Raw genomic sequence first — 14,466 nt, forward strand, 5'->3', positions numbered from 1 at the left:
TTTTCAAAATCTCAAATATCCTTTTAATTTTTTTTTGGAAGTTAAGTTTTTAAGGTTTAACTATTTTTGAAAAGAAAGTTTAAACAATTTTGGAAAGGCAAGCTTAAATATTAAACTAAGTATTTAGCTAAGTTTTTTAAGAAATTTTTTTTAAACCTAAGTTTTTAAGAATTTTTTTTTCAAAGATAAGTTTTTAAGCTATGTTTTTTTAGAAAAACTTTTCAAAGCTAAGTTTTTAAGAAATTTTTTCAAAGCTAAGTTTTTTTAAGAAAATCTTTTCAACGATAAGTTTTTTAAGAAAATCTTTTCAAAGCTAGCCTTTAAGTATCCCTTAATTGTTTGTTTCAAGGCTCTAGAAAAAGGCTAAGTGTTTTTGTTAAAGCTGTAAAGTTTTGAAAAGCTAAGTTTCAAAAACTATATTCTTTTTGCCAAGCTTCTTCTTCAACTTCCTATCTGAATTTTTCTTTTTCACTCTCCTTTTCAGAGTTTATCAAAACAAAAATTCTATCTCAAAAAGAAGTTTTTCCGAAGATAAAGCATTTTTTTCCAAGTACGTAGAAAGCTAATATATCATATTTTGAAATTATCTATTTTTTCAATACTCCCTAAATTATTTTGATATATGTCAAAGGGGGAGAGAATATTCTAAAGTTAAGGAGGAGAGAAAGTTAAGGGATTATGGTGGAGCTAACAAATTGATTTTTTTTTTTATCTCTTGTTGTATTTTTTATGTTTTACTTAATTTTTGAATCACGTTGCCATAATAAAAAAGAGAGAGATTGTTGGTGTAGGAAGCACCAGACGATCGAACTTATGTTTTGATTATAGCAAAGAGTTCAAAAGTTAAGATGTCTTGTTATCTAACAAGTGTGAATGACCTTGCAGGAAAGTCCTAAGTGTTCTTAGGCAAAAGTCCTAACAGATTCTAGGCAAGTGGAAAGTGCTAACTGCGGTTAGGCAAAGCGAAGTCTTAGCGGGTCGAGCACTTTGAGTGAAATCCTAGAGTCAGAGACTCTAGGTGAAAATTCTAATGGTCGTGGACTAGGTGAAAGTCTGGACAGATTGTGGAGCGGACGTTCAGTATAAATACCTGAAGTCTTGGATGCTGAGTAAAAGTTCAGACGATCTGGAGGACCGGTCTGGCAAAAGATAAAAAACTCTCTTGAGAGGAGTAGGTGAGGACATGTTTCCTATTGAGGGAACAGTAAGCGTCGGTTCGACCTACAATTTTTGGAAAATCTGAAAGTCAAAATCAGACAGTTTGGAGGCTGTCGAATAATTTATTCTTCATATTTTATTGTGCTAACTTTGTCTTACAGGGTATACTTTGTATTTAGACTAATATGCCTTGTAAGAAGAGAGATGCACAAGGAAATGCTGGGATGAACAGTGTTTGAGACACCTCCGAGGCTGTTGGAGGCGCCTCGGGTGCCTTAGCCGAAGTTTCACGTAGGAGGGAGCAGGAGGTGCCTTCCAGGCATTGAAGGCACTTTAGATCAGGGATGGAAGGTGCCTTCCAGGAGCTTGAAGGCGCCTTCAAAGGGATAACTTTCGCAGATTACGGAAGTTATCATCTCCAATGCTGCGGGGAAAAACTTCTGAGCTGGAGGCCTTCAAGGAGGTTGAAGGTGCCTTTAACAACTTATATATGTCTTCTTCGAGCAGTGCATTAGATATAACAAATTCTCGCAATCCTTCTCTTGTGTGCTATTTCAAGGACGATCATACGACTCTGCAACGAGACTCCGATGAATGGAAGTGCGACATTCCAAATCCTTAAGTTGTCGGTATATTTTATTTAAAGTAAAGTTGTAATTCAATATTCTTGTAATATTCAAACTGATAGTGAATTGCTCAATGAAAATGATCGATGATCGTGAGCCTTGGAGTAGGAGTCATCACATGCTCCGAATCAAGTAAAACTAACACTTGTTAGCGTTTATCTTATTTTACTTTCTATTTCCGCTGTGTGATTCTGATCGACTGTTTTCTGAAAAATGTGAAAGCCACTAGTGCTATTCACCTCCCCTCTAGCACGTCTCGATTCTACAATATACCATCATCCCTACTTTTGCTCATTAAAGGAATTTAGCAGGAAAGTTATAAAGGAGAAAATATAACAAATAGTGTGACGATATAACCATGACTAACTACAACAAACAAGTAGACATATTGCAATTGAATTGAATTTGAATCCATAATATTTTGTTCAATTTTCACAAGTCACTCGCGAGTCGAACTCGAATCGAAAACTCATTATTTTTACACAATTTTAATTTAAATATGCTCAAATTAAAATCCGAATAAGAACCAAACTCAAATTTAAGTCATTTCAATTTATAATTCAGTTTTTCTCGAATCAATATTCAGACGATTTGAACCAACCTTGAGTTTAAATTTTATTTCAAATAGAGCTTGAGTCAAAATTATTAATATTTTTAAACTTTGAGTCGAATTCGAATATCATATATATTTTTATATTATTCAATTTGATTCGATTTGCACTTGGTATAATTGCCATGAGCTAAGTAGATATTATTAGATATTTATCCACAATCTACCAGAGGGACAATTCTTACTTATCTGTCATGGCTTGAGCTGATAATCTCAAGCTGTCAACCTAGTTGAGTAGGTCGATCGCCAAATTATTGTGTCGGTGAGTTCTCCAAGTGCCAAGTCAAGGATGTTGATGTCGACGGCTCGAGATGGACGTTGAACAATCACGGAGCCTGTGTCTAAGTTGTGTGAGGAGCGTCGCCTGAGGAATGAAGACGTTGAGTCATGCAGTGAGGCAGTCTCCTTAAAACAAATTCGTCCCCTCTGGTGGTGCTAAAAGGTCACGCTTGGATGTCTGTTACGTTTCCCAGGATAAAACGATGAGACCATGACACAACCTAGTACAAGTTGACATGGAGAACTGAGCGTATACCTGAATGGTATCATGAGTGTCTACCGAGTAAAGGATTGCATGACACAACGAAAGGAGGAAGAAAATGAAGGAATCTCTCTTTTCTCTTTTCCCTTTTCCCTTTTCCCTTTTCCCTTTTCACTTGATCTATGTGTCTGCTCTTTCTTTCTTCTCATGAAGAATAGTTTTCATTGCTTAGCCTTGCTTCTGTACGAGACTCAGATGTCTTTCTTTACAAGCTGCACCTCCTTTTAAAGGAGTCCCAAACATGCATGCAAGAGCATGGGTCACATGCACTGTAGGGTTCGGAGCGCAGCGGAAGACATATATTGATCATGGATCTTTTCATGGTATATATAGTTTTACACAAAAAAAAAACATAAAAACATACCTTGAGTCCTCGATAGGTGTGAATAATATCACAGACAGATAGACAGATAAGAGCCCCACGTGTGACTCCTCTAGCGGTATCCACGCTACTAGATCACGAACTTGATACGATCCGTTAGGTGCTAGCCTCATGGATCGACAAAGTCTTGGAAGCACTACCGATCTCTTCCGATGGAAGGTCCACGAAGAAGAAGTTGACGAGGGAGAAATCGAGAGAAGGAATTCCTCTCTTGAATCTTTCCGAGGATGACTACTTTTAGCCTCCAAGGAATACGAAGAGTTAAGTTATCAATAAATTCATCATTTATGATCTTCATTAATTAAAAAGATGAAGAGTTATAGGCTCTATAAATTCTTCATTTATAACCTTCATTATGATAACTCTTCAAATTCTTTATTAATTATCATTATGATGACTCTTCGAATTATCCATTATAGATATTCAAATTCTCTCTTCTTTGTATTAAATAAATCCATATTTGATCTTGATATCGATGATATCGACTAGCTTCCGATACCAATGTTCATGTTTACATGCTATGCGTGCGACCCTGTAGGTTTTATACACGAAGGCAGTGTAAATCCATACACAGACTAAGGTAACCGTCTAGCAACAGTTTTTAGCCATCTAACGTAATAAAATTAATATCAGTCATAAGTTATAAACCACTATGAACCGTTACTGTGTAATTCAATCTCTTCATCTAAGCCTACATCCCAATTAATTCGGTACATTATGCATCATTACCAAATTAATTGTTTTACTTGATTTCCAAGATATAATAGACTTCTCTTGAATGATAAATCATTCCTCCCATGGCCATGAATTTCAAGTCACTAATATCTCTATCAAGCGGCCAGGATGTTAACTCCTAATCCAAGAGAGCGATGAATCCTCTATTGACTCGACACTATTCTCTCTACGCTTTGTCATACACCCAACTATTGTATTAATCACAATCCGATTAAAGACTGCTTTTAACGGCGTCAAAACATATAACTCCACATATAGAATAAATGAAGGTCTAAAGTCAAAAGATCAGTTACACTCGTTCATAAGAGGAATACCCAATGATGCTTAATATGTAGTCTCCTCTTGAGTGGGTCGTGTCCAGTGTACCTCTAAACTTAAGGTACCCCCAAGCATAACTTGGATATCCATCCCTCGGTCTATTTCGATCTAGTCATACTCAGCGTTAATCTAGATATCCATGTCCCCTCTAGATATCTGTCCGATCAAGGACTATTTTCATATTAATATACCCATTAATCTGTGAGACTTTATCATTAATTATATACGTACAGAAAAGTAAATAATTAATGATAAATACTTTCCTTTATTAAATAATTATCCATAAAATATATAAGGAGTGTCTTGGCACATAAGTGCACACACTAACAATCTCCCACTTGCACTATTGCCAAATACTACGGACTCTCAGTCCTAGGCTCCTCACATGGGTCTCATGTTTCTGTAGAGATAAGACCTTTGTGAGTGGGTCTGCGATATTATCGCTGGTATCTACTCTGCTAACCAACACATCACCTCTCTGAACAATCTCTCTAAGGAGGTGATACTTCCTTAGTACATGCTTGGATCGTTAGTGAGACCTTGGCTCCTTTGCCTGTGCTATGGCTACATTATTGTCACAATATAGTACAACTGGATCAACAATGCTAGGAACCACTTCAAGCTCCACTATGAAGTTCTTGATCCACACAGCTTCCTTTGCTCAAAAAGTTCATTTATGGACTAAAGCAAGCATCTCATAGTTGGAATCTGTGATTTGACGAAGCCATTAAAGATTTTTCTTTTGTCAAAAATTCAGAAGAACCTTGCATTTATAAGAAGGTTAGTGGGAGCAAGATTACGTTCCTAGTGTTGAATGTTGATGATATACTTCTTATAGGCAATGACATCCCTAGCCTAGAATCTACCAAGACTTGGTTGGGAGAGTGTTTCTCAATGAAAGATCTTGGAGATGCAACATATGTCTTAGGTATTAGAATATATCGAGATAGACAAAGCAGGTTACTAGGGTTGAGTCAAGATGTATACATTGATAAAATGATAAATAGATTCGGTATGCAGGACTCCAAAAGAGGATATTTACCAGTGTCACATGGTGTGCATCTTTCCAAGGCTATGTGTCCAGGAACACAAGAGGAAAGAAGTAGAATGGACAAGATACCTTATGCTTCGGCTATAGGGTCCATAATGTATGCTATAATATGCACTCGACCAAATGTCTCGTATGCATAAAGCATGACGAGTAGATATCAGTCAGATCCTGGAGATGGTCATTAGACTACGGTAAAGACTATCCTCAAGTATCTTAGAAGAACAAAGAACATGTTCTTAATTTTTGGAGGAGACGAGGAATTAGTCGTCAGAGGATATACTGACGTAAGTTTTTAGACAGATCAGGATGATCTGAAATCACAGCAAGGATATGTGTTCTTTCTAAATGGTGCAGCTGTTTGCTGGAGGAGTTCCAAGCAGGAGACAGTTGCAGATTCAACAGCTGAGTCCGAGTACATAGCAGCTTCAAAGGTAACATAAACTAGGCATAGTTCTTATTAAACAAAAGCAGGTCTTTCTCCTTTAGCCAAGCCACTACCACACACATCCTTCTAGCCCCTCCTGCTGCTCCCCTAGTTCATCCATTCCTTGCCTTTATCTGTGGTACAAGAAAGTAAGCTGTGAGCACTCATGGCTCAGTAAGTTCCTTTCCTACTCACAAAAACCGTATAGCATATCAAAATCACAAGACATAACGCATGGAGACAATTTCATCATATCATGTCATATCGTAACATAATCGTAAGGTATCATGGCATAACATAACATGATCATCAAATACACCCTGACATATCATAACATCATCATAAATATCATGGCATAATCATAAGGTATATGTAAGGTGAATTTCTAAACATGTATCATGAAAACATATGCAACATGTCTTTTGAAAACTTATAATATACAACATAACTTATTGGCATTCTCAGATTTTATAAAATCGGGAGGTTGTACCATATATACTTCCTCCTGTAACCTTCCATTTAGGAAAGCAATTTTAACATCCATTTGCCAAATCTCGTAGTCCTTGTAAGCTGCTATAGCTAGCAAAATTCTAATGGACTTAAGCATTGCAACGGGCAAAAAAGTTTCATCATAGTCAATTTCATGACGTTGATTGAAACCCTCTGCCACAAGCCTAGCTTTATATGTACTGATGCTCCCATCCATGTCAATCTTTTTCTTGAAGATCCATTTGCACCCTATGGGGTTTACCCCAACTGTCACATCGACCAACTCCTAAACTTGGTTGGTGTACATGGCTTCTAGCCATTTCTCAGAATCATTTGAAGCAACTGCTTCCTCATAAGTCGACGGTTCATCATCTTCGATGAGTAACACTTCCTCATCTTGGGTTACCAGCCAACCATATCTGTTTGGCTCTTGGTGTATTCTTGTAGACTTACATTGATCTCGCGTTTCTTGAGTAGTCTCGGACGAAGGAGACACTTGTACTTGTGGCACTGTCTCATTATCCAACTGTTCATCTTCCAACCTGTTTGTAGAGTCTATAATTTCTTCAAGACTTACTTTACTCCCACTTCTTTCTTTAGAAATAAATTCCTTTTCCAAGGAAGTAGCATATCGAGCAACAATAACTTTGTGCTCACTTGAGAGATAAAAATAATATCCCATTGTAGCTTTGGGATAACCTATAAACGTACATTTTATGGATCTTGCTACAAGCTTATTAGAATTTTCATTCTTCACATAAGCATCACAACCCCATATCTTAAGATAAGACAAATTTGGTTTCTTTCCAAACCATAATTCATAAGGAGTCTTATCTACAGTCTTGGTTGGAACTCGGTTAAGTGTGTGTACTGCCGTTTCTAAGACATAGCCCCAAAATGACATTAGAAGACTTGCATGACTCATCATTGATCTAACCATATCCATGAGTGTACGATTTCTCCTTTCTGAAACACTATTCCACTCCGGCGTTCTAAGAGGTGTAAGTTGGGAAATTATCCCACACTCTTTTAGGTAATCAATGAACTCTTGGCTTAGATACTCGCCACCTCGATTACTCCGAAGGCCCTTAATCTTCTTGCCACATTGATTTTCTACCTCATTCTTGAACTCATTAAACTTGTCTAGAGTTTCAGACTTATGTGTCATTAAGTAGACATATCCATATCTACATCTACTTAAATCATCAATAAAAGTCACGAAGTAGGTATACGATCCTCTAGCCTGAACTTGCAATGACCCATAAACATCACCATGTATGAGTTTTAGTGGTTCCTTTGCCCGTTCACCTATCTTGGTGAATGACTTCTTGGTCATTTTGCCTTGTAAACATCTTCACATGTATCTATGGGCTCTAATTCAAAAGAGTCCAAATACCCATTACTGAGTAATCTAGCGATGCGTTTCTGAGTTATATGACCAAGTCTACAGTGCCAGAGATATGTTAAGTTTGAGTCATGTAATTTTTGTTTCTTACTTTCAATACAATAGATCGGTTCATCTAAGTTAAGAACATAAAAACCATTATTCAATGAACCATTCCCATAGAATATATTATTCAAATAAAAGGAACATAACTTGTCCTTGAATTGAAATACAAATCCCTTGGTGTCTAAACTATTGGATCGTAGAGTTTCGCTAGAGGGGGGTGAATAGCGATTTCAAAAAAAAATTCATAGAGTAAGCACAGCGGAAAAGTAAACAAGCTAAAGAGAACACAAGGATTTACTTGGTTCGGAGCATTTGGCGACTCCTACTCCAAGGCCCGCATACAAGGGTGCTTTTGATGGGCAATCACTAATCATTTGAAAACTCATTACAGACTAAGTATAGGAATTATGTAGTAAAAGAAAAACCGACAATTATGAAAATAAGACAGGAAAGAAAAAAACTTTGTCGGAGATCTTTTCGCAGCGTCGCAGGAGCACAAAAGAGTAAACTCTGAGTTGATGTTGGAACTTCAGCCTTGACCCTCCTTATATATGAGGTTCGAGGCGCTTGGAACCTCTAGGGCACCCTGATTATGACATAGCCGAGCCAACCAGTGAGCTCCACGCGATGAAATGACGTTGAGGATAATTTTTCACCTCCGGGCCCCCGGATCCCTCCCGGGCGCCCGGACCTCCGGGCACCCGTAACCATCCCGGGCGCCCGGACCCCATTTTTCCAGCAGCTTCCTTCCTGTAAGAAAATATTAGTCCGGAGGCAAACATATGATATGTATCCTGCAACACAGAGTATTAGCACAGTTTAAAATTAAATAGAATATTAATTAGATTCCGTCTCATCGAGACCAGAATCTAGTCAAGATCTCGACTTAGAGTTCGGAAATGGCTCTAAGTTGGATCGACGCCTAAGTTCCCTTCCCTGGAACGCGTCCTCACAATCACTCCCCTCCAGTGACTTACCTCTACGTACCTGCCAGACGTTCGGTCAGCCCTTCGACTCGTCTGGACTTCGTGCCAGCTATCCGGTCAGCTCGTCGACCTAGCTGAACTTCCCTACAACACTAAGTTAGCACAGAAACCAGTGTTAACAGAAATTCAAGTATAACCCAGGGTTACCTCCCTATGGTTGCCTAGCTTCACTCACTAGGACTTTATTGCCTAGTTTCACTCACCAGGACTTCCTCCACTTAGCTTCACTCACTAGGGCCTGACTTTACTCACCAGGACTTCCTCCACCTAGCTTCATTCACTAGGGCCCGACTTCACTCACCGGGACTTCCATCACCTATCTTTACTCACTAGGGTCCAGTTTCACTCACCGGGACTTCCATCACCTAGCTTTACTCACTAGGGTCCAGTTTCACTCACCGGGACTTCCACCACCTAGCTTCACTCACTAGGGCCCGGCTTCACTCACCGGGACTTCCACTTCGCCTAACCTTTGGTTAGGACTTATCTTTGCTAGTCATCTAGTCCTGTCTAGACTTCTCTCTCCCAAACATCAAGTTCTGTTTGGGTCAACCCTTGGTCATATTGTCAAACATCGAAACCCTAGAGGTCGATTGCACCAATAATCTCCCCCTTTTTGATGTTTGACAATTTTCTTAAGTTAGGCTTGGGTCTTTAATGGTTAATTCTCAAGATTTGAGAGATACTTTTCTAACTTAAGATATCACTCTCCCCCTTTGGCACACATCAAAAGGATGAACTTAAGGGTTAGTTTCTATTAGGTTTTGCACCAACAATGTGCGAAAAACTTTTGAAAATGAGTTTTCTGAGTGACAAAAAGTGAGTTTTAATAACTGTTTAAGTTATTTTTGATAGTGCATTTTCAAAATATTTTTCAAATACAGTGTGAGAAAGTTTTTCAAAATATTTTCATATTTATATATTTTTTTAAATATTTTTACAAAATAATTTTTTAAAAGAACATAATTCTCAAAAACACCTCCCCTGGCGTCAACACTCCCCCTGAAGTCAACATTCCCCCTGAAGTCAACACTCAGGTTAGGTTTGGGTTAAACTTCAAAGCTTTAACACATTTTTCTACCTAAGGATTTAAGGGATTTAGTAACACTTATATTATTTATATAATTATTTCTATATCCTTGGTATAATTGTTCATTTAAGTTTGATTAATCAATTATTCTAAAAATAATTGATTTTAGATTCATGTGTAATACGTTAAACTTTAGTTTAAGGTTAAATAAGATAAGTTGTTATTAATTCAATAACAATTAATCATTATCAATAATTTATTGATTAAATTTTATTTGATTCAATAATTTGATAATTATTAAAATAATTTAAATTTTATATTAATTGATTGAGTTGATTAATGAAAGTGTTCATTATAATTTAATTTTTCATTTACTTCCTTTTAAGTATGATTAACTTAGTTTAAGGTTAGTAGTAATTTGAAGTTAAATTTATTAAACAAAGTTAATGAAAAAGGAAGTTAATCATACTTAAAAGGAAGTAAAGTTAAGGTTTAACATTTTCATATTACTACTAACCTTAAACTAAGTTAAGTTAATAATTTACTTCCTTTTTCATCTAAAACTAAGTTAATCTTAAACTAAGTTAATCTTAAACTAAGTTAATCTTAAACTAAGTTAATCTTAAACTAAGTTAATCTCAAACTAAGTTAATCTCAAACTAAGTTAATCTTAGTTTAAGGTAAGTATGATTAACAAAGTTAAATAATGTTAAGGTTCAATTTAAGTCAATCTTTAATTATGATTTAATTGGAGCAAAGTTAAGATTTTGATTAATGTTTAAATTAAGATTGATTGAGTTAAATTAAGTTTTAATTAGCTTTTTAATCTAGTTTAATTTTAAATGCAGTTTTAAATTTCAAACTTAAGTTCAAGTTTGGAGTTCAATTTTAAGTTATAAATTAAAATTTAATTTTAAATTCAAATTTAAGTTTTAAATTTTTATTTTAAGTTAATTTAGGTTTTAAGTTTCATTTTTAAGCTAATTTAAGTTTTAAGTTTTAAATTTTAATTTAACTTAATTTTTAAAATGTTCTTTAAAGTTTTTAACATAGTTTTCAAGTGAGTTTTTTTTAAAATTTTTTTTTTAAAGGATTTGAAAATGATTTTTAAAAGTTTTTAAAATATTTTTAAAAGATTTTTTTAAAATATTTTTAAAGGAATTTTTTTATTTAAAATAATTTTTTAAAGTTTCTTTTTTTAAAATTGTTTTTAAAAGAATAATTTTTCTTTTTTTAAAAGTTTTTAAAATATTTTTTTAAAATATTTTTTTTAAAATTTTTCAAAATAAATTTTAAAACAATTTTTTCATGTGTTTAAAATAAATTTTAAAACAATTAAAATAATTTTTAAAGAATTTTTAAAAAGATTTTAAAATAATTTTTAAAAGTATTTTCAAAGGATTTTTTTTTTAAAGAATTTTTAAAATAATTTTTAAAGTTTTTAAAAGAGTTATTAAAAGAAGTTTTAAAATGATTTTTAAAGTTTTAAAAAAAATTAAAAGAATTTTAAAAAAGATTTTTAAAGTTTTAAAAGAGTTTTAAAAGAATTTTTAAAAAGTTTTTAAAAGTTTTTTTTAAAAGAATTTTTAAAGTAATTTTTTTAAATGTTTTTTGAAAGTTTTTTTTTAAAAGTGTTTTTAAAATAATTTTAAAAATATTTTTAAAGTTTTTAAAAGAATTTATGACCCTGAAGTCACTTAAACCATGCACGTTCGCGCAAATGTGAGAACTACTTCCAGAATCTATGACCTATGATGAAGAAACAGAAAGATTGCACTCTATCATAAAGATACCTGAAGTATCCACTCCACTGGCATTCTTCTTCATGAAAATATAGCAGTTTTTCTTCCCGTGACATTTTCTTGCCACAATGGAAGCACATGACCTCATTCTCATCATATTGGGGTACCTGCATCCTTTTCTTAAGCTTCTTCTGAACTTGATATTTATGATTCTTCACTGCATTAGCCTTGGGATTAAACTTCCCAGTGCTTGGGCGCTTGTTGGTCTTTCTGACCATCATTGCATGCAGTGAAGGATTTACCTTCATATCCTTCTCAGCAGTTTTCAGCATTACCATCAGATCAGTCAAACTCTTGTCCATGCTGTTCATGCTGAAGTTCAACACAAACTGAGAAAATGATGGAGGTAGTGACGACAGGATTAGGTCAACAACCAAGTCTTGGTCTAACTTGGAACCTAAGCTCTCGAGCCTCTCGATGTACTCGATCATCTTGAGTACATGAGACCCAACTTGGTTTCCTTCCTCCAGCATGGTACGAAATAGTGCTCGAGAGGTTTCATACCTCTCTACTCTCGCACTCTCTTGGAAGAGCTCACGCAAGTGCTGATCAATCTCCCTAGCACTCATGTTCTCATACCGTCTCTGCAACTCGGGAGACATAGAAGATAACATGATACATTGCACATCAAGTGCATCTTTCATATACTGAGAATAATATGACTGATCTTCCTCTGAAGATTGGGTGTAGGCTCTTTTAGTGGTTCATCTTTGAGCACAGAAATTTTTCTCTCGTGTCTTAAGATGATTTTCAGTTTCCTATACCAATCCACGTAGTTGGAATCGAGAAGGATATTCTCTTTCTTGAGAATACTTCGCAATGATAAGATACTTGTGTTTGCCATCTAAAATTTTAAAGTAGAGTTTTAGTATTTGTGGAATATATTTAATAAAGGTATTTTATAACTCCTATTATTTTATTCAAGTCCAACAACCCTCACTGTTAGAATCGGGAATTGGTTGGTAACAATTTCTAATATGACCGAAACCCTGAATCATATAGAATACACACAGTTGAGCTGTACCTACATGCTACATTCATCAAGTAGGCCTTAACTTGCCAATCATAAATCTATGTGACTTTTGGTATATCCTTGTTGAGCCTTATATTCTCAACACTTGCCCCTCAAATCAATTAACCTTAGCTGAGCTAAACAAGTCAACGAATTTGAGTTAAGTCGACCCACTAATAATTATGATAAATTATAGATGTTTTGTCACAAGCCCTTAGCTGAGCTGTACTGACTTATGTAAAAATTCTAACTATCATCATAGTTATTAGTGGAGAGCCTTTAATAGATCTTAACTTTAATATATTTAAGGAATTTTAGAATTATTAAAATATCTCACCATAATTAACTTCTTGTGCATTTGCACAATCTCATTACGAGATTTATCTCCGTTAATCCTCTTAGTCTTTTAAGACAAATAGTCGGAGCGCAGCGGAAGACATATATTGATCATGGATCTTTTTGTAGTACATATAGTTTTACACAAAAGTAACATAAAAACATACCTTGAGTCCTTGATAGGTATGAATAATATCACAGACAGATAGACAGATAAGAGCCCCACGTGTGACTCCTCTAGCGGTATCCACGCGCACTAGGTCACGAACTTGATACGATCCGTTAGGTGCTAGCCTCATGGATCGACAAAGTCTTGGAAGCACTACCGATCTCTTCCGGTGGAAGGTCCATGAAGAAGAAGTTGACGAGGGAGAAATCGAGAGAAGGAATTCCTCTCTTGAATCTTTCCGAGGATGGCTACTTTTAGCCTCCAAGGAATACGAAGAGTTAAATTATCAATAAATTCATCATTTATGATCTTCATTAATTAAAAAGATGAAGAGTTATAGGCTCTATAAATTCTTCATTTATAACCTTCATTATGATAACTCTTCAAATTCTTTATTAATTATCATTATGATGACTCTTCGAATTCTCCATTAATCATTATGATTATGACTATTCAAATTCTCTCTTCTTTGTATCAAATAAATCCATATTTGATCTTAATCTCGACTAGCTTCCGATACCAATGTTCATGTCTACGTGCTATGCGTGCGACCCTCTAGGTTTTATACACGAATGTAGTGTAAATCCATACACAAACTGAAAAATACCGGAAAATAGGCGAATATTAATAAGGCAAATTTCTGGAAATTTTAGAAATTTTTCGAGAATTTTTCGGAGCTCGTACGGACGAGTTAACAAGGATAAAAACGGGGCCAGGAAAAGCCTGTTTAGGTTACCCTGTTTAAGCGAGGAAATGTTTATATTTACATTTCCTTTTGTTTATTTTCTTTTATTTTCTTTTTTCTTCGCCGTTTCTTCTTCTCCGCATGCGCTGCTTCCTCGCCCGAATCACTTGTGCCCTAACCGCAGAGGCGGTTTCATCTCCTCCTTCTACTTCTTCTCTTTCTCTTCATTCTTCTGTCGACGCCACTTTCTTTCCTTCTCTTGATGCTGAGCAACGCCGAGCCTAGCATCTCCGCCGACGCCGCCTCCCGATTTCCCCTCCCCTCCTCTGGTCCGACGAGACACCGTCGGCCTTCCTTCTGCCCTAGCGCCGGCTGCCACCACCAATGTGCCTACCGACGCCGCCGTCTTCGACCCCAGCGCCGACCTCCTCCACTTGATCATGCCCTAGCTCTGAACCAAGCCTTCTCCTCTTCCAAGCACCGATTAGCCGACCAAGTTCCTCTACCCTGGACCTGCCAAAGCCCTCCAAGCCGTGCCCTAGTTCTGCTTGGGTTATTTCCGGCCAAGAGCAAGGAGGATTTAAATTCGATGTTTCTTCCTCGTGCCCTAGCTACTTCCTGTGGATACCCATTATGTTTCCTCCTCAACGGATCTTGGACCA

Source organism: Zingiber officinale, chromosome 6B, assembly GCF_018446385.1.
Source record: "Zingiber officinale cultivar Zhangliang chromosome 6B, Zo_v1.1, whole genome shotgun sequence".
Classification (NCBI taxonomy): Eukaryota; Viridiplantae; Streptophyta; class Magnoliopsida; order Zingiberales; family Zingiberaceae; genus Zingiber; species Zingiber officinale.